Source organism: Artemia franciscana, chromosome 17 (genome assembly GCF_032884065.1).
Source record: "Artemia franciscana chromosome 17, ASM3288406v1, whole genome shotgun sequence".
NCBI classification, from domain to species: domain Eukaryota; kingdom Metazoa; phylum Arthropoda; class Branchiopoda; order Anostraca; family Artemiidae; genus Artemia; species Artemia franciscana.
Window position 1 is genome coordinate 37,231,536 of NC_088879.1, and position 22,426 is coordinate 37,253,961.

Sequence of the window (22,426 nt, forward strand, 5' to 3'; positions counted from 1 at the left end):
ACCGGAATTCGCACTTTAGTGTCCAAAAATACAAAATAAACAAGCAAATATAATAAGTCTGGAAATGTTTTTTTTTCAAAAAGTTGAAAAAGTTGTAAAAAATAACAGTTGTCAAAACAGTAGAAAATGTCCAAATAGTAAGAAACATGCAAAATTAAAAAACGAATAAGCTAGATAAAAAAACACATAAGAATAATTTAGTCTTACACTAAAACATACAAAATACAACTCAATTAAAAAATAACTAAATTTGTTAGCTAAAAATTTAAGAGTTGCAAGGTAAACATCTCATGTATTTAACATGCTCACTATGTAGAGGATGAAAGTCCTTCCGTGTCTCTCGGTAGACAGCATAAATGGGGTAAAAAGGGGATTTTTATTGAAGTAGAACTAGGGAGGCGAGGACGAAGGGGGAACTAAATAGGGAAAAGGTACTTTTCCCAGAGACTATGAAGGGTATTGTTGGCGAAATAAAGGAACTTTGTATTCTGGTTGACAAGATCAGTTCTTCGAAGAATGGAGATATAAAGGATTTTAACCTCATTCAAAATAATACTTAGGCACCTTTTTTTTAGACCACCTCTATTCTTGCTGACTATTGCCAAACAGGACACATATATTCCATGACTGTGTGTACATATGAAAGGTATATTCTCAAGCAATGGGATTTAGGACATTTAAAATTTTAAGGAGGAACAATGTGGTATTTGCGCTTGGACACGACGATCCCATTTTAAGTCACTTGTAATGGCAACACCCAGTAGTTTTGTAGTGCTAACTGACATTTCAAGCGAGATTGATCATGTTAAAAAAATGGAAGTCTTTATAAAATGAATTAAAAAAACACAAGTTTTTTCAACTGAAAGTAATGAGTGAGATTAAAATTTAAAACGAGTAGAAAGTATTCCGCACATGAAAGGGGCTGTTCCCTCTTCAACGCCCCCCTCTTTAACCTAAGGTTTGACTCTTTCTCACAACTCTGCTTTTTGAAACAATAAAAATTTTAGCGTAAAGAGCGAGGCGTTGAGGAGGGGACAACTCTATCATGTACGGAGTAATTTCTGCTCGTTTTAAGTTTTAATGTCGCTCCATACTTCCAGTTGAAAAACTTGTTTTTCAATTATTGTTCATACAAAGTATGGACAAAATCTGGCTGAAAATGACAAATAATTGGGTTAACTGGCCACTTTGAAAGAGTTTGACAAACCGTCTTTTGGTCAATAGCACAAGTTCCAGTTCCAAAAATAAGTCTTAAAAAACAAAAGATTCTGAGATTTCAAAATTGACGTATTGCAGACAAACTATAGACAAAATATGTCATATTATGGATAATATATTATTTAGACAAAGTATGGACAAAATCTGGCTGAAAATGACAAATAATTGGGTGCTTAGGGGACATATTCATGCAACTGAAAGTTTGAAACCCTGATCTTGTGTATTATTTTCATCATCAACCATCTCAAATTTCGCCGGCCATATTTAAAGGAGTCAGAAAGGGTTGGTGAAAGAAATTTTCAGGTTCCTCAACCGGAACCTGAAAATTTCCATTAAGGTAATAGTTAAACTTGCTTGAATACTTTATGTAGACCCATATTTTAACAAGGTGGGTCTCTTTAAATTAGTCTGCAACTCTAAGTAACGATAGATAGGCCTATCAAAAGATAATTACTAGGCTATGCATAATGGATAGTATGTTAAGTAGGCTAATAAAATTGCCTTTTCAATGTGAAGCCTGTAGCATATGATGTCTATTAATGAGATTATTCTGTATTGACTTCATTTGATATCTAGCCTAAATTTGAAGGCGATTTAAAATAAAAATCATAGGCAATAGGCCTAGTTGTAATTTATTGTTCTTGCTTGGGTTAAACCGTTTACATTTTTGCCAGCTGGTAGGAGAGTATTTGCAACAATAGAAAATGTCTGGGTAATGTTTATATTAACAGACTACACAGGTAGCTAAGGAACAAACATAGGCTACCTCTATATTCAGGATTGCATCCTGATCCAAATTTAACATACGTTTACATCAGAAATGAACTTTATTCCCCCATAAATATGTAACAAGGTAAATTTGTGACAGTGATAAAACTGACTTACCATTGAAGTGAACATACCACTTGTTGCCTTTTTTTATGTTCTTTACAAATATATTAATTTCTTTTTCTGTAAATTCAAATTTAACCACTTATTAACATAACCTTAGCTTGCTACAAATAATTTTTTATCTGAGAAAATGTAGCATTATTTTAACAGATAGCCTATGACCAAGAAAAGTGTGCTGAGAAAATATAATATTTTTTGTGGAAAACATGCAATAACTTATACTTTATTGAAAATTTTAATTGAAACTTAAATTTATAGCTGAAATTGCAGCCTGAATCCAAATCTAACATGTACTTTCATCGTAAATAAACTTTATTCCCACCCCATCCCCCTAATCTGCAAATATATACCCTGAATTGGTATGCAGTAGGGTAAGACAACCAGTACTGGGGCACTTTGATCACTACCTATTTGGGGACAGAATTCTGATTAGATCACAACATGTCCAATACTGAGACAAAGGACTTTAATCTTGGACATCCAATCCATACATTCTTCTGGGTTGCATCCAAAAAACCTGTTGTCTTTTGTCCCAGTATTGGACATGTTGCAATTCAGCCAAAGATTCTGTCCCAGAATAGGTAGAGTGATTGAAGTGTCCCAGCACTGGTTGTCTTACCCTTAAGTTCACTTTTGATGCAAATGAATATTAAATTTAGATTCAGGATACAATTCAGAGATTCAAGAGGTAAGTTTGTTTCTTATCTACCCAAATAGTCTGTTAATATAAACCTTTCCAAGAATGGGAAGTAAATTTTTTGTTGTTCATACTATTGACTTAAGAATAAAGTGAAACTACCTCTAAATGTTTCTTTTTACATTTTCTTTACAAATATAATTATTACTTCTGTTGCAAATTCAAATTTCAGTACTTTTTGAAGTTTTGAAAATGACCAAAATATTTCTAGATTCTGGGTATAAAAAAGGTTTAGAACATTGGTCCAAAACTTAATATTTCATTATACATCAATTTTTTAATTTTACAATATTATGCTGTTTTCTTCTTCCCTGATGCTTGATGTTCAATTAAAATATGGGTTTTCTATAAAATATTAGAAATATGACAGCCAGCAAAAGAAGGTATAGATAAATATCCCATGAGGCTCCAATCCAAAGCAGTATTTAAATTTACAGATATTCAAAATGTTAGCAAATTCAGGTTTGGTTAGGTTTAAAGGGCTTAAATTTGAATATGCAAATAAGTGATTTTTGTATTTGTATAAAGTTTAAAAAAAGCATCAAGCACCTAAATGTTCACTCTTCATAAGTCAAAAATATGAACAATGAAAAATTTTCCATTTGAGTTGTTATTAAGTACTAGAGGCATTATCTTAGGCTGTCATAAAACTTCAATTTTAACTTTCCTTTTATCAATTGCTAGGCCTAGCCTACAAGATAATGAGAGGGTTCATTTAAATTTGAAGGATATTGACCAAGCTCAGTTATTACTAGTATCTTATGTATAAAAATTGATGATGAAACAATTTCATTGAACAATGAAAGTAAGGACAGTTTTTGGATTAGTAAGCTTTTTTTTACATTTGACTATTGTGACTAGTGCTTTTATTGCCTTTATAAGCTATATTTTATGATGGAGCTTTTTTTACATTTGATTATTCTGACTAGTGCTTTTATTGCCTCTATAAGCTATATTTTATGATGACCCCCTGTATTAGTTCACATTTGGGGCTATTGAGAAAGAAACATGTTAAGAAATCAATATTCAATATGCTACCTCTTCCAATCAGGCTTTTTTTTAATAAATACACTTCCTCTTTTGTTAACATAGGGTGGCTTTGGATTTGAAAAACAATGCAAGAAAATAGCATTGACATTTGATTGCTTCTAACCAATTTTCTGAAACATCTATAATTTTCTTTAAAAGTATATGTTGAAAGATTATCTATAACTTGTGTTTTATATTTTTACTTATTTTACACAAAGAAATTTTTTTAAACCATAGGCATGTCTTGTCATCTTTAAATATAGATATCTATCTGTTATCTTAATCTAGGCTTGTTTTAATACCTTTGAAATATATGCAATTTTTGAAATAAGTATTTATTTTCATTGTGTATTTTAAAATTTAAATGGTATCCTATATGAAATGTTGAACATTTTGATTCTCAGTTAAAAGTATAACTTGTTTTTCCTCAAGCTGCAAAGATTTGGGATCCTTAGTGGGTTCATTTACCTGTAGGTGCTCCTTGACTGGCAGTATGGTTAAAATGGTATATTAGCAGATCTGCATTCTTTGAAAATCACTTCTGAATTTTTGTTAATATTATTGGTATTAACTTTTTCAAAAGAAAAGCAACAAACTTTTAAACAAGTTTCACCAAAGATTTGTGTATTATCTTATTTGACCCTTTGGGCATGAATGAGGAGACACTATTGGAAGCTTTATTTAAAAAAAAAAAATCATTTTACTTTTTGTAAAAACTAGTTTTATTTTCTAATGTATTGAAATATATATTCCATACAAGATAAGCTTTATTTTCAAATGTTTAAATTACAAATCCAGATAAAAAGGATAAGAAATACACTTCAAAGATATAAGGTAATACAAACAGCAGCTGAGTATGGATCACTTTATAGATGATCAGACAAAATTGACCAAGGTTTTTTTTTGTGTTAGAGATGATAATTGATTGTCACTGTGATATCTTAGTCAGAGGATAACAGCTGTCATTTAGTCAAATATTTGGTCAAATCTCAGTGGATGACCAAACAAATAACCATTATGGCTCTGAATTTAAAGCTAACTTTGATGCCTAAATTGAAAGTCGAAAATTTTGCATATTTGAAATCTTCTTCTTTGGCAGACGCAGGCTTTTCAGTCAAGACTACTCAGCCATTTTTCTTTTGATTCACTCTGTGATGGACAGGGTTACTGATTCAGCTGCTTCTTATTTATATAAAATTTGCTCAGATTTTTTTCAGTAGATCTTTTGATTAAAGTAGATGAAATATAAGATGATAAATACTGATTTTTGAGCTCTGGGGGCATGTATAGTGAGATAGACTCTTGGCTGATAGTGAAAATTTGTGGTGTTTGAAGCACTTTAAGAGTTGACATTGCAGAATATTCTGTGCGGACATCAGCCTATTACATTCAAATAGGCAATGGTCAATTGTTTCATTTTTAAAATTACAAAACCTGCAAAGAGGGAACTGTGCCACTTGAATTAGGGAACTGATATGATAACACCTCAAAATTTAGCCCATTTGAGCCAGACAAAATTCTATGATAAATCTTGGAAAGGTGCTTGTTGGGGAAAGGCAATAGGATTGGATTATTCCTATGTAACAACATCTCTGATAATCTCCGTTGGTGAATATCCCTAATGGGGTTTGGCACTGGGAATTTCTTCTGGGTATTGACATAATCATTTGCAATGCCTCTATACATGGATAGATTTCTTAACCAGTTATGCAGAGTATGAGAGCTATTAGTTCAATTTTTGTAAGATAATTAATTAAAATAAATCTTTATCTTTCATTTATAGTTGATAATCCACTCTCAGTAAGGAGAAACTTGGTGTTTGTTGGTTTCCTAAGACCAAATGTGAGATGGATTATATCATTTTGTGTTGTTTCAATTTTTGCATATGGGTATTAGCACAAGCACCATAAACAATGAAGCCATAATTAATATGGGGTCTTATAGGTGATTTATAAAATTTAAATAATGTTTTCTTATGACAGCCCCAAGGTGTTGATAGTAGTCTTTTTATTATTCTTATTTTTTCTAAGGTAATTTTTAATTGTTTGTGATGTGAAGGTGGAAATTGAGTTTTGGGTCAAGCATGAGGCCTAGGTAACTTATTTGATTGTCCTCTTGAATAATTATTCCATTTAGAGTTAGCCTTGCATTAAGATTATTTTGCTTGTGGTGGAATTGGATGATTTTCAAATTGGTTGGTGCAATGGATAAATCAGAATTTTGAGAAAACTTTTCAAATAGGAAAGGTGATTTTTGCAACTTTGAATGTGCAATCCCAAAGGTTTTGCCAGTTGCCCATAATACCAGATCATCAGCATATTGTAAATTGGTGTGTGGGAAGTTCATGTCCTAGAGGAATATGGAATAGAGGAGGCAGCTCAGGACTGTACCCTGTGGAAGACCTTTGGTTATTGCAGTTTTTGGTTAGAAGGGTGAACCTACAAACACAATGGAACTTCGATTTTCTAGGAAAGATTTTATAAAGAGTACAAGCGGGGGGGGGGGGGGGGATAATCAAAGACTTGCAAGTTTAACCAAAAGAATCTGGTGATTAACATTGTCATATGCCTCTTCAAAGTCTAGTAATGCAGCAATTAAGAAATTATTTTGGATAGGAATTCATTTATTGCATTTGTTTTTTGTATGTCCTAGTTTTAAATATTTTTGGCACTGGATTGGTTTTGGCTTGTAGGGCTTATGGAGTTTCCTTTGTCCAAAAAGGAATATCTGGGCCTAGATATTGCATTCTTCTCTGAGTGTGAATAAGAAAGACTTGCTTGACTTTTCGCCATTGACATCTGGTTGACTCAGTTGGATGACATCAGCAACTGGGAACAGGTTACCTGCTCTGTCAGAGAGCCCTTCATTTAGCTCCAGAATAGGTATTTCTGGAGGGATACACAACTATTTTTGCTGGATTGTGGTTTGGAGTCCATAGAACAGATTTTATTGGGATGTTAAGAAGAGATTTTAAACTCAGCAATATTTCTGCTGATTTAGCATTTTGGAGGGCTATTAGCAGAGATCCATCATGGTTAATGTTTAAAGAGAAAATGGATTTTAATAATTTGAAGAATGCAACCCTTAATTAAGCTATCTTATTTATCTCAAAGGGGGTATCTGGAGCAATTTTAAAGTAAATTCCAAGTTTGTGAAGGAGGAATTGGATCATGACAAGGGGTTATTTTTGATCAGGCAGATTTTTTTTCCTTTTTTTGGAGCTCCTTGATAGGACCTCTTGAAATTCAATTTCATTTTCATCATGGATGAAATATCTTATTTAAATATCACTTTCACCAATATCTTATTCATTGATTCATCATGTGAGCTTTGAGATAGTGAACCTGACCAGCCAAGATGTTGAACGTTTTTGATAATCCTTGGGTATGGTCCAGGGGGGACTTTTTGGGAGGTGTTCTATGCATTGCCTATTGGAATAAGGTTTAATACTAACAAAAATAATATTATAATACCAGAATGTCTGCACTCTTACAAAGGGAGGACTTCACTATCTACAAAAAACCACAGTGTGGTCCAGAAGTTGGTTTGGTCCACCATTGGTTGGGTTGACTGCTGATAAATTGAGATAAATATCATATGAAATTTTATTATAAATTTCTTAAAGCGTTGCTGTTGCAGTTTAAAATCAAAGAGTTATTGTCATCAAGTAATGGCTAATTGTAGGAAAAGCCAAGACAGATAGTCCAATTGAGTGAGGGGCAATTCTGGCATGAACCGCCCTTATTAGGATTTAGTAAAAATGATGTTAGTTCACTTGTTAATAGATTGATAGGTTTATCTATTATTTGTCCATGCGTCATTCCTAAGGCAATAGAACTAAAGTAGATTTTCATAGAGCTAAGGTAGTCACAGAACTTGTAGTTTTCCAAGTGTTTGGTTAAATAGTACGGGTAAACGGCGGGACTAATTGTGCCTCTCTTATTGGACCAATCCTTGTTTGTTATTTTTTTTAGCAAGTCATGCCTGCTTAGAGTCTCGGGCAGGGTGACTAAGAATTTAAAATTGATATGGGACCACCTACCTATACAAAACTTGCCTACCTATGGTCTTAGATAATTGATACTTTTGCCAAGACTACAGAAACAAAAATTTGATTTAAAAGAAAGAAACTTCGCTAATAAATGAGATTTGGCCTTTAATTATTTTGGGGGGAAATAGGGGGTTTAAATTTTGTCCTGATTCCTTAATAATGACCCCTGAATCACGAAGGCCGTAAAATAAATATTTGAAATTACTAAAAATACGTTAGCCTAAAGAGCGAGGTATTACGAGGAGTTGAACCCCTCATATGCGTAATAATTTCTGTTCACTTTAAGTTTTAATACTACCCCTTACTTTCAGTTGAAAAAACTTTTCATATTTATTTTTTATTTTTTTTAATAATGCTAGAAAATCCTACGCCCGTTTCATTGAAATTCTCTTTCCCCATGACAAATTCCTCCATGAAAAGATCCTCCCACGTAATCCCCCTTCAAATTCTCCCCCCCCTCCCAAACCAAAAAAATCCCTTTGAAAACGTCTGTGCACTTCCTTTTAACCATTACTATATGTAAACACTAGTCGAAGTTTGTAATTTGCAGCCCCTCCCACGAGGACTTTGGGGGAGTATGTCGGCCCCAAAGACATAGTTAATAGATTTTTTAACTATGGTGCATAAAATGGCTATCTCAGAATTTTGATCCGGTGACCTTGGGGAAAAAATGAGCGTGAGGTGGGGCCTAGGTGCCCTCCAATTTTTTTGTCACTTGAAAAGAGCACTAGAACTTTTAATTTCCGTTATAATGAGCCCTCTCGCGACATTCTAGGACCACTGAGTCAATACGATCACTCCTGGGGAAAAAAATAAACAAAAAAATAGATAAACACGGATCCGTGATGTCTTCTGGCAAAAAAAAAAAATGCAAAATTCAACATTTTTGTAGATAGGAGCTTGAAACTTCTACAAGTAGGGTTTTCTGATACGCTGAAACTGATGGTCTGATTTTCTAAAATAAGGCAAACTTTCTAAGGCTCGTAACTTTTGACGGATCAGACTAAACTTAATAAAACTTATATATTTAAAATCAGCATTAAAATACGATCCTTTTGATGTAACTATTGGTATCAACATTCTATTTTTTAGAGTTTCGGTTACGACTGAGCCGGGTCGCTCCTTACTACAGTTCGTTACCACGAACTGTTTTATATTAACGATCTGTTATTGTTACCTGGCATTAAACAATAAACTGTATCAAAAATATAGCTCGATCCTACCTTCTAGGGCTATTATAAAGAGTGATTGAGAAGGATGGGTTTCGTTTTACAGATATGGGAAGATGGGTTTGCTGAAAATTGCGCTTTTTGGCTGTCTAATTAGGACTAGTGGAAAAACAGGACGTTCTCGAATGGGGTAGCAAGAAGTCACAAGGAAAGTTTTAATGAAATTTTCTACGAAAGTTAGAAAGTCACAAGGAACTTCGGATGGGAAAGGCAACTTTTGGGTCAAATTTTCAAATTTTCCAAATTGTTGTGCTAGTGAAAATAGGGAATATAGTGTATTTTGAAGAAAAAACCGAAACTCTTAAATATCTTCCCTGCCAGTATATATATATTTGTAGTATATGTATGTAATTTGTAGTAATTATATTGATTTTAAAAATAGATTTAAAATCTTAAGCCAAAAATTGATATCAAGAGCTTTTTCTGCAAATAAATTAACTTGGCAATTTAAAAAACTTAGTTTTCATTATAACGAACTTTTAAATAAATATCAAAAGAATTATCTGGAGATACTTAAAGAAATTTTCAACTAATTTCGGAGGTTCGAGAAATGATGACGCAGCGCCATTTATTTCGAATTGTGTTTCAAATAGAGCGGATTTCTTAAAAAAAATAGGCACATGGTAAAGATGAATTCTATAATTGTTTAGTTCATTCATGTTTTTTGCAGTGTGTTAATATTTCTGATTTGGTAAAATTTATCATATTTAGTTTACCTATTGTTGCTAAAAAGAGGGATATATTAACAGGATAAGCTTGTTTTGGTGTTACTTGGTTGTTCTACATTTTCTTTTCTTTCATAGGCATGTATTTTGGGGGGGCGATACCTGACACGGGGATGCCATGGATATTCTGTGGTAGCCACAACACTTGGCTGGGTAGAGAATTTAATGTGGCGAAACCCTATAGGCAAGTGTATTCTCCTGATGAGCCCTTGTGTTGGGTTGTTGCCTCTGAATTATTTGTCTTTATTGTTTCTATTGTTTGGTAAATGACGACTTATACTTATTGACGACATGACTGCCTGTCCATGGATTATTCTTTATGGTTGATTGTGTATGGCTATGCTGTTTGACCTATGTGATTGTATGGATGAGTAGGGTTAAGGCCTCATTCAAGTGCTGGTCTATATTAGTCACTAATTTAGGAAAACAGTTTTCCTTTTCTCTTTCTGTCTCTTTCATGTTTTTTTTTTTTTTTTTTTTTTTTTTTTTGTGCTGTTGCATTGGTGATTTCTCTTTTCATGATATATATATATATATATATATATATATATATATATATATATATATATATATATATATATATAAATTTGTTTTCCCTGTTTTAATTTACGACTTTTTATCGTTTGACTTTTTTATGGATTGTAATTTTATGAGTTTAAACTCGTTTGTTATTTGTTACTGATTGACATTCACCATTTAAAAAAAAATTTTATTGACACTAAAGTGTGAAGTTGGTCCTTTTGGGCTTGTGATAGCCGTTTGCTAGAAATAAATATTGTTTAAACCGTAGTTTGATAATAATGTGATAAATAACCTGTGAAAAATGATAAAAGAAGAGCCAGAACTTGAAGGACGAAAGATGAGATCTGAGTATGAAGATGAGATTGCTAAAGAAATAGCGAAACAACTGCCGATTATTCTATATAAGCTTTAAATTGTTGGTAAAACCAACAATAGTGAAATTAAACCAACCCAAGCAGATACCGTTGGAGTGTTCTTATGTTTTGGGATGAAAATATCTTTTTTAAGCTATCGAACATTCTTTCTCTATAGCAGAAAAGACAATTGTCAAGCATTACTAAGGTACAAGTTGTATTAGTTGTAACCCAGAATAATTCCCCATCATAATAATTTTTGATAGCTGTAAATCAATGACCTAAAATGAAATACAAAGAAAAAACTTACATGTGGCGAATCACGAGCTTTTCGTAATTCTTAAAAAGGTAAGGTAGATTTACAATCCAGCGTGCGCCTTTGAGTAGGTCTGATCCCAAATTTCTTCCAGAAGTGATTACTTTCATCGCAAAAGGGGAATTTGTTCCACTTTTTTCGGAACTTGATTCTTCGTGAACCGAAGTAACTGTTAAGCCTTCTAATAAATATTTTTCCTGCCTCTAGCAGGATAATCTAATTTCAGCTTTTCACGATGGGCCCGCACATTTGGCAAATTGAGCCCTTGCTTATTTCTTTTTTTTTCTAAATTTGCTTAAACTAATGGGTTGAATTGTTTCTTGGAAAGGCCTTGGGCTTGAGACTGGTCATTGACTGCTTTGGTAGTTTGCTTTGGTAATTCTACAGTAACACTCGAGTTTTGCTATAACAAATTTAAATACTCTGGGGACATTTTGTTTCGTTCACATTAGTTATTAATTACCTTGTTTTATACATCTTTAATTCTTATTCCAGTAGGAAGATTAGGCGAAATTGTACTTATACTCCAACATATAGATTTGTCCTGAATTGATTTTAATTGTACAATAATAACCAAATCGACAAATCATTCTTTTTAAAATAAAACTGCTTCTTATTCGGCCCTTGTGCTGTGCTCAATTTATCTCTAGAATAAGACGCAGCTTATCCTTAGCCATTCTTCTTATAGTTATTTATAAAATACAATTTTCTTACATATTCATTAACCGGCAGTTTGGTGTCTACACCCTATTTATTCTCTAGACTCTGTTTAAACAGGTTATAACTAATTAATGCTTGACTGAATCGCTCCTGAACAATCCGAGTGGTTAGTCCCTTGGTGTAATTAATGCATTCTCACACGGTCCGATTACAGCTGAATCTAATCTTTTGAGGGGAATTTTTGACTTGTTGTCTGACTTGTTGTTGACTTTTTGAATTGTGTCTGTATTTTGTAATTCTTTTTTCTTACCTAAATTTTATCTTTTCAGGACCCATTTTGGGGTCAATACCCAAGAAAGGGTACAAACTTCTTCAGTCAAATATTCCGACCCAAAGGGGCTTATGACAAGGATGCCCTCCGCAGAGAGAACAAGAATCCCGGTTTTGAGGTATTTTACCTCTGTTATTTGTTAAAGCTATATCAATGTTTTAGTTAAATTCTAGTTTTTTGACTTTTGGCTATCTCAGAAAAGGGTTAGGATAGGAAAATGATACTTTCAGGGATTCCAATAGACATCAGCAAAACACCTTTGAACCTTCCACTGCAGACAAAGAGTCGACTATCAACGGAAAAGTGATTGGTCAGCTAGTTCTAAGCCTTTTAGAAGAAATGGGTTTGAATTTAGTCGACTGTGTTGGAATCGGTACGGATGAGTGTGCAATGATGGTATCAAATAACTGTGGTGCTGTAGTTGAAATTCAGAAAAAAGCTAAAAATGTTTCGTTGTCCCTGCTTTAACCACGCCATGAACCTTTCTTTGTCAAGAAGCTCAGCTGTTTCGAGCATCACAAATGCCATAGGCATTATAAAAGAAGTTGTTGCATTTTTTTAATGCATTTGCGAAGAGAAATTACGTCTTGAATAAGGTTCTAGAAGCTCAGCTCACGGGAATCGGCGAGACGAGGTGGATCGAGCGACACGAGTCACTTATGTAGTTTGTGTCCGAACTTCCAAAAATCATCCAGGCTTTGGAACCTATTAGTCACTGGAGTGAATCAGTGACCGCTCCGAAGGCAAAGACGCTTGTCACAGCGTTACATAGTGCGGAATTCGTCGTTTCCCTTCAGTGTCTACACAGTATTTGCGCTCTGACCTTGCCTCTTAGTCGGCTATTCCAGAAGAAGACTTTGGACTTGGGCGCTGCCGATGGCCACGTTTCCGATCTTTTGGATATTCTAGCAAAGCGACGGTAAACGTGTGACGAAAAGTTCGCATTAGTATTCGAGCAAGTAAAAGAATTGTCAGATAAAATCCAATTGGCTGTTGAAGTTCCAAGGATTACACAAAGACAGGTTTATCGAAATAATCCTCCTTATACTACGCCTGAAGAATATTATCGACGTGTTGTTTTTATACCTATGCTCGACTCAGTCATAAGTGACTTAAAGAGCCGATTCTCAAGAGATACGCTGAACTCTTTCCGGTTAACTGTACTGCTGCCATCAAATATTGTGAATTTTACTGATGATTTGCTGCAATCTTCCGTCAAAGAGATCTCTAGTATGTACGGTCAACTTCTTGGCTTAACCGTGCCATCGACCAGGGCAACACTTATTTTGGCAGAGGTGCATGTGTGGAGAAGTAGATGGCCTCGAGTTAAGAGAGGAGGACGTATTTTTCCTAGTTCAGTGGAAAAAACTGCCAAGAAATGTGACAGACACCTGTATCCTTATGTCAGCTCACTTCTTGATATTTTTATATGTGTTCCGGTGTGTGTGGCATCTGCCGAGCGTAGCTTCTCATCTTTACGCAAACTGAAAACCTGGCTCAGAGCACAGATGGGGCAAACTAGACTCAATGGTTTTGCCCTCATTAATATTCTCCGCAACATCGATATCAGCATTGACAGAGTAATCGACAGGTTTGCGAACAGTGGAGCCAGGAAGCTTGAATTTGGCTTGTAAACAGTTGTCAGTTGATCAAGTACAGTTTTTGTAATCATTATTGTAATATATGAAAACCGCATTTTCGTTAAACAATAAACCGCCAGGGAAACTTAAAACGTGAAAAATAAAGTCAGCCTTGTGGCCGACAAAAAGGACACTACCCCCACTCTTTTCGGTAAGAATCGCCCCCCCCCCCCCTAGAACAAAAGGCTGGATCCGCCCCTGGCTCAGTTCAATGATAAACTGTCGTTTTGGATCTGAAAAGGACATTTTATGGTTATTTTGTACAAGTTTGAAGTGAAGCGTTCTTGTTAGTGCTAAGACTACAGACTCGCTTTAGAATTTGTATCACAATATGAGATTCTCCGTCTTATTGAGAGAAATAACCATATATCCAGAGTTCATATTACGGTTGATATGTTCTTCATTTCGAGTATTACTATTTGATAGATCATATTTGAAGATAAATCAATTCGTTATTTTGTATGCTGTTTAATGACTTTAAACTTATTATTTTTATGACTAAGATTTTGAGACAATTTTAATTGTACTCTGAAAATCACTGATATCACGTTTCCTGTGAGACTATAAAAAGTGTTATAGTTTAAAGATTAGTTTGCTGTCGTAAAGCTACGTACTTGTATTTGACTCCTAAATCAACATTCTTATTTTTTATACTTGGCTTTTGTGTTTTCAGTAAAGCGCTAGTTTTCCGTCTTCCAACAAACATAGGGAAATATCACCAGTTGATTTATTTGCACTAATATGTTAGATAGGCTGCGAAGTAATAATTTTTGTTCGTTTTAAGTTTCAATTTCACTTTTTACTTTCCTCGGAAGAACTTTATTTTTAGAAATTAATTTTTACTAGTTTTTGATTAAAATTTAATATAGAAACAACACTGTCATGATTTTTTTTTCTTTTTACGGAATAATTTCTGTTTGTTTTAAGTTTTAATGTTACTCTTTAGATTCAGTTGAAAGTTATTCTCTTATATAATTTCTAATCTCCTCCAATATGTGGGAGACAAAACCCCTCAACCCTTATTAAGAAGCTGAACGAAGTCGTAAAAGAATATGTCTAGCTATGTCTATGTCTAGAGTAAAAAAAAAAAAAAAAAAAAACACACTGTCGTTTTATTGTAAAAAAAAAGAAATAAAAAAAGAAATGGTCTAATTCTTTGCAAAAAAAAAAAATCTAATATAGTAGCACTTAAGAAATTAGCTCCAGGCGAGTAACTTTGACGCAAAAGGTTAATTAAGCGGACAGGTTCGTGTATCGACAATTTTGCCAGCTAGACAGAAATGTGCCTTCAGGCCTAGGTAGTTATTTGATCCGTCTCTAAATAGAAAAGCCACTCATCACTTAGAAATGAATCGATATTTCGAAAAAAGACCATTTATTGTGTAGTTTCTATAAATGGTATTATAAACTGCGTTTGTATTCATTACCTAAATTTAATGAAGAATTACCTGAATTATCCTACAGAACGGTTTTCGTTTGTCTTTCTTCCTCTTTCGATGCGCTACTTTACGGATGGAGAGAATATTACGGCGGATTTGTCCAGTCGAAATTTTAAGCGGGGATCAAATTGTGTGGCAAGATTTTTCCGTGAAAAAATATGGGCAATATCCTAAAGGGTGGTGCAAGGTGACATTGCACAATTCTTACTGCACAAAATTGTTTCTGGTGTTTATTTTAATCCTTTATTTAACTGATATGATTTGCTTCATAATTCAGTGGTCCATTATTAAGGAGGGGTAGTATGTCTTCGTGTAACGAGGAGGAGGATAAGATCCTACACAAAAAACTGGTTATCTAGTCTATTGCGCTATTGACTAGATAGCACCATCGTAAAGGACCATACGACACCAAAAATTATATTTTGGGAGTTATTTCTGGATTAGAAAGGCTGGGGATAATGAAATGGGCGCTATTGTAATCTCAATGGTTCAAAACCCTGCCTTCTGAGGTTCAAAAATTCTTTGTATTATATATTCCTCCTCCCAGCTCCCTTAATATTAATTAGGCCTTGTCTTCATTATGGATTTTTCAGGCAATGTCGCTCGTGCTTTTTTTTAGTTTTTCAGGCAACTCCTCTTGGTACTTTTTAAGGCTCAAAAAGGTAAATCAGATGCATTTGAAAAAAATGTTTTTTCGGGACTAGCAGAAACTACAAAGCTACAGTAACAAAAGAGAGGCCGTGGAAAAATAAGGGTAATGTCCACAAGGTTGCTGCAAGGTGACATCTCCCTTTTTTTTGCGCACAAATGTGTCTGCTGTTTACTATAATGTCTTATTTAAATATAGTGATTTGCTTTATAATGCAGTGATCCATAGCTAAGGAGAAGTGGGGGGGGGGGTTGAAACCTTACAGAATTTTTTGAATGTAACCTGACAATAAAAAAAGAATATCACAGAAAAAAATGCAAATAGGTTTTTAGTACTATGATTTCTTTTTAGGCCATAAGCTACAAATAGTTTTGTCCTGTCAAGTAAATAGTGAAAATAAGCCAAAAATTTGAATAAGTAAGTGTAACAATAAATAATCCTCCTTTTATATTCCTATTTGTATTTTTTTTCTCTTTTTTTACTCTTTGTTACTGTAGCTTTCTAGTTTTTGCTAGTGAGTAGGCGATTTATATAGCCCCGTCTTCACTATGGCTTTTCCAGGCGAAGTGGGCTGAGTAAGCACAGCTTTTTGTTAATCGAAAACAAAACATTCCTGAAAAAAACCATTTCAAATAAAACTTGATATATAGAAAAATTTTATGTCTCAGATTCTCCACTTTCAATTCGGATTGGATCCGGGGACATAGGGAGTTGGAGGCGGGGGGAACAGAAATCTTGGGAAACGTTTAGACTGGAGAGACCGGGATGAAACTGCAATCATAAAATATCCCTAGTTTTGTTAATCGGTAAGGAACTGTGAGTACGGAGCGACTCAGCTCAATAGTAATCGAAATTCTTAAAAACGGAATTTTGATACAAATAGATACATAAAAATAATTGGATTTTTATGCTGAATTTAAATATACAAGTTCATCAAGTTTAGTCATAGTCATCAAAAGTTACGACCCTGAGAAAATTTGCTGAAGTGAGGGTGCTTTGAAGCACTGAAAAGGATACGCTAGATATTTTTATGGGGACTTGTTTGGGGGTTATGCAGACTTGTATCTGGGGTTATGCAGCCAATTTTTCGTCCATCGAGCCATTTTTCTGCTTTCGATAAATAAAAATGCAACATCAGGTAGTTTTGCAATTATTACGTCGGAAAGTAGCTGCAGCAATACAATTCTAAAAAGCAATGTTATTGTAAGTTTTAACCGTTACAATACTAATTATACAAAAAGATAAGTTCAACTGGCTAGAAAGTCATTAAAATATTTTTAAATCCTTTCCTCGAATTCGTCTGCGAGTTTTGTAGAAGTAATCATTAGCAAAGAAATTAATCTAAATTATGGTTAGATAGGCCTACTTGTACCGATTTATCTATATTTTCCTTTTTTTTTCGTGACATTGTTTCAGCTAGTATCCTATAAAATAGATATATGCTAAATATTACGATCAATATCAACCAAATAATAAAGAATTGACTATCGACAGAAATGAGATGATGCATTGAACGTGGTTTTCCACCTTATATTGTCACTTATAAAATTTCCACAGCCGAAATTGTTGCTTCCCACTGACTGTCGCATGATGTTTACTGTATTTTCTGTTTTTGTTTTTTTAACGAGGTTCATTAATCTATGATGTAATTTGTCTTTGTAATTTCTCCGCTTTTTCGTGACTGGTTCTATGATTCTGAAGATTGTTTTTATGATGGATGTCTAATCCTACGCTCACACTCAATGCGACGTTGTTTTTTTTCTTATGAAGAAAGGCATATGTATGATAAATGTATTCAAGACACAAAACACTTGCCTCAAATACGAAGAAAACACGTAAAACAACCTCGCATTTTGGGATATTCCATAAGGTTTTCCGTAAAATATGACGGATTTTTGGCTTTGATTTATGTTCTGGGGCACGTAATTTTTTTTTTTTTTTTTTTTTTTTTTTTTTTTTTTTTTTTTTTTTTTATTTTTTTTTTTTATACATATGATCTTTGGAATGTAAAAATTAAACTGTTAGAATGCAAGTCTCAAAAAGCAGAAATATGATAAGTAAAAGAAATTAGCAAACAATGAGAAATTATTTTTTCATAGAAAACTCGTAAAATTGCTTCTAAAAAGATAAAATCAGTTTTTGAAAGTTGGATTTCCTGATCAGTCTACGGTAAATTTATAAACACTAAGCCGACTTGTTCTTCAAGTTCAAATGCTTCAACACAGATGTAAATTGTTGTGACTTACGAGCTTATACCAAAAAACAGGTGACAAAAACTGGAAAACATCGATTTTGCTTTAAAGCGCTTCTGTGTGAACTGGGAAGTAATTGTTGATCTTTAGCAGTTGTTGCCCTGAAAAAAAAAGTGCTTTGTTTCAACAAAGAAATTTATTTGTGTTTATAAGAAACGTATATTATCTAAGCAAAGGTACTACTAGAGGGTTTCCAGTATCTTGTTTTTATAGATCTTGTTAAGTGGACTTTAGTTCATCCATTGAAGAATCGGCGCCTTAAAATATTAAAATTCCACTTATAAAATGTTTCAAGTGATACTGGTAGTAGACTGTAAATAAATTTGGCATTGCCTGAGGCTTGTGGTAGATGTTCTGATACTGGTGGTAGACTGTAAATAAATTTGGCATTGCCTGAGGCTTGTATGGTAGTAAGATTTTTAAACAAACACCGCAATTTTACGAAAAAATTTACTCTCTAAAACTTGAAGCACTTACAGAAAGCTGACGGTTTTATTTTTTTTATCAGAAAGTTGACTCTGTCAAAATTCCATATCCGAGGAAGAATCGGTTTGTCTTCTTCATTATTTTTTTGTGTGTGTAAACTACAAATTTGAAAAAAAAATTGTTTCCCCAAAAGTCAAGATTTTTTTTTTGCTTTTCTAGCTGCTAAAGATCAAATATCATTTTTGACTAATAAAAAAAAGGAACAGAAAAACAAAGACAAGAAAACGTCTTTCACCTTTGTTTTCTGGCTTAGTTTCTTGTCCTTATTATTTTTTCGGTTTTTTGTTTCAGTTTTTCTTTGATGACATACACTCATTTGGGCTGTAAATCATGAGTGGGTTGAGCTCCTTTCTCAGGGTCACGATATTTGCCTTCTCTCCTTTGACATCGCGAAAGCCTTTGATCGTGTATGGCAAAAGGGACTTCTTTGTAAACTGAAAGCCTGTGGAATTGATATTCGACTATTTGAGGTGCTTGCTGACTTTTTTTTTGTCAATGATCATTGTAAGTTGTCCTCGACGGCTTCATATCAAAAGCACATCCAATCTTATCGGGAGTACCCCAAGGAAGTATTCTTGGGCTAACTCTTCTTGGTATTCGTAAACGATCTAGGGGACAACCTTGTGAAGAAACCTCACCACTTTGCTGATGACACGACAACAAAAACATCAATTGCAAAAGATGACGATCCCAGCAAACCCCATAAGGAACTCCAGGTTGACCTGGAGAGAATCGAGGCGTGGGCAGATGCATGGCGTGAAAGTTTTAACGCATCAAAAATGGAAGAGCTCCTACTTTCTAAGGCGCTTAATATGAGGGCTCATCCTGATTTCGTCTTCAAAGGAGAGGAAATAATGCGAATTGATACATTGTGCCTACTTTGAGCTAATTTCTCTTCGGAACTCTCATGGACTCAGCAACTCAGTAAAATTCGATCCTCTTTCTCTAAGAAGTTAGGAGTTATCCTTAGATGCAAAAGTCTTCTCCCTGATGAGTCTATTCTACCACTTTTCATTTCGTGCATCAGACCTGTCATGGAACATGCATGTCCTCTTTTCGTAAATGTACCTGTTTGCAATTTCAAAAGCCGTATAAGTGCAACGATTTTTTTTATTTTTAAAGGTTTTGCTTTAAAGTTTGAAGTGACTTTTATCTCAAGGCCTTACCTGGCTTTAAAAGTCAAAAATCATATTCCAGACATGTTATCTTGTCTCACAAGATAACATTGACTGAAGATTAACAGACTGATGTATTTAAAATTGGGCTGCTAAGAATAAACTGTAGTTCAATGCAAACAAGTTAAAACATATTGGTTTGGGCTAAGATAAATAGAAGTGGCAGTATTTCATTAGTTCTGAACGCCCTAGCAATCATCAACCATACCAAAAAGACCTTAATATGTCCTTATTACAAATTCAGGAGCCCTGAAATAAATGTAAGGCCTTTTTGTTGTGAAAAAAGTTAAAGTGAGAGGAAATTAAAAAAAAAAAATAATTCAAAAAAGTGTGCAAAAGCTTTTTTGGAAGTATGCAATTTTGGGGTCAAACAATTGATATTTAAAGTGACCTTGAAATCTTGGAAAACGCTCAGGGTGGAGAGATCAGGATGAAACTTGGTGAGAAGAATAGGCACAAGTCTTAGATACATTATTGATATAAATGGACCGGATCTTTGGGGAGTTGGGGGGATTTCCAGTGCTTTGGCGAGTTTGGTGCTTCTAGACGAACTAGGACGATGAAAATTGGTAGGCGTGTCAGGGACCTGCTCAAATTGACTTTATAACAGTCGTTGCCCCGATTCGACCATCTAGAGGGCTGGAGGGAGAAGAAAAATTGAAAAAAGAAGTATTTTTAACTTACGAATGGGTGATCGGATCTTAATGAAATTTGATATTCAGAAGGAACTCGTGTCTTAGAGGTCTTATTTTAAAATCCCGACCGTATCCGGCGATATTGGGGAGAGTTGGAGGGGAAACAGGAAATCTTGGAAAACGCCTAGAGTGGAGAGATTGGGATTAAACTTGGTGGGGAAAATAAGCACAAGTCTTAAATACGTGATTGAAACAACTGGACTGAATCTGCTCTCTTTATGGGGAGTTGGGGGGGGGGGGGTGACTCGAAAAAATTAGAAAAATTGAGGTAATTTAACCTAGGGCCGGGTGACTGGATCTTAATGAAATTTGATATTTAGAAGGAATTCATGTCTCAGAGGTCTTATTTTAAATTCCAAACAGATCTGGTTACACTTGGGGGAGTTGGAGGGGACAAAAGGAAATCTTGGAAAACTCATAGAGAGGAGAGATGAAACCAGGTGGCATGAAACTTGGTACAAATGGGTGATCAGATCTTAATGAATTTAGAAGTAGCGCGTGTCTTAGAGCAATATTTTAAATCCTGACCTTTATTAAGCCTCTGATTTCCTTTAAATCAATCTATTGATTCTTAGAATTTTGCTAGAGCTCATGCCATATGTTCTCTTGGCTCTTCCGACTTCGTCACAAGTGCCATATGAACTCTTAGCGCTCTTTTTATACTGACACTAAAGAGCGAATTCGGCCCTTTTGGGCTTGTGATAGCCGTTTTGTTGGAATAAAATATTGTCTTACAAAAACAAACTTATTTTATTTTCTGAAGTCTTGACTTTTCAAATTATACCTTATTTACCCATGAAAGTTTTTCCCCAGAAAATTCTTCTCCAAAAAATCATCTATGCTTATACCGACTCACGGCCTCATCTTTTAATAGATGGTGCTTAATGATCCATAATTACACAGAAATTCTTGGTGTGGATCAACTTTATCAAATGGAGCGTTTATACACATTTTCATTTTTAAACATTTTTCTTGTATTTGCTAATCGAATTTGAAGGAACGCATTTGTCTCTGTGCTTTTCTACATATCAAAATGAGCCAGGAAAGTCTAAACGAATTTGTTAATAGTAAGGGGAAAAAGGTCTTGACCTAGCATCCCAACCACCTTGAGGTTTTCGCTCTTGTAATATATTTAGCCAGTCTTCAACATTTATCCCTTTTTTATAAATTTATCCCTTTATAAATTTTTTAGGTCGGAAAAACATAGTATTTATTGTCTGTAAATGATTGACGTTCCTCTTCTAGGTAATGAAGTTCCTCTGACGTTCCTCTCTAGGCAATGAAGTAGCTGCTGGGCAGTAAATTTCGAACTCTAAGTCTGTTTTCTGTTGCATTCGTCTTTTTGTGTATAGACGCTTATTTTTACATAAAAAGACAGTGCAGCAGAACTGGTTTCTTATAATTTTAAATAAATAAAAAATCAAGGGTTCTAAACCTTAAGTTAAATAGAATCTCAATAAAATTCGCGTGTATTTTTCTTTCTCTCACCTTTTCATATTTTACAAAAAAATAGAACCCTAAAAAAATTTCTAATCAATTTTATTTTTTGCTCATCCTTCACCTAACGAATTTACTGCTCATTGAAGCTGTGCAATTATGTGGCCTCTGCTCCTGCCAAGGAACCCCTTCCTGACTCAACATTCCAGACCATTTTTTTTGCTTATTTTAATAGAAATTAAATCAATAAAATATTGTTTCTTTGCATTCTTACAAACTACTTGTTGATCCTAGAGTTAGGGATAGTTCATAGGAACGGAGTACAAGACAGATAAATACAAAACGGCGTTCATCAAAACAATTAATGAAAATCACTTATTATACACGAACATGTGTTGGATACTTATAAGTTTAAACATCCCCTTTTAAGATGGGGATGTCATAAAGGAAAACTGGTTTTGTGGTTATGTCTCAAAAACAGTTTCGACAGATCTGTTTCTGGACCCACAATTTTATATTTACGGATTAATGCTAAACTTAATGTAGCTAGGCTTTTTTATATATAGATTGAACCTTGATAAAAGTTGGAAAGGCGATCTTGCTTGTCGAAATGCCAGAATTTACCGTATCT

General features: G+C 34.2%; 1 long non-coding RNA gene across 1 annotated transcript; it reads left to right on the top strand.

Moving 5' to 3' along the window:
• The first annotated feature begins 1,408 nt into the window (after positions 1 to 1,408).
• On the top strand, positions 1,409 to 22,062 carry LOC136038214 (uncharacterized). The gene is made up of 3 exons (XR_010620153.1): positions 1,409 to 1,555; positions 12,021 to 12,140; positions 21,604 to 22,062. It is a non-coding gene; the product is annotated as an uncharacterized LOC136038214 (long non-coding RNA).
• The last annotated feature ends 364 nt before the right edge of the window (positions 22,063 to 22,426 follow it).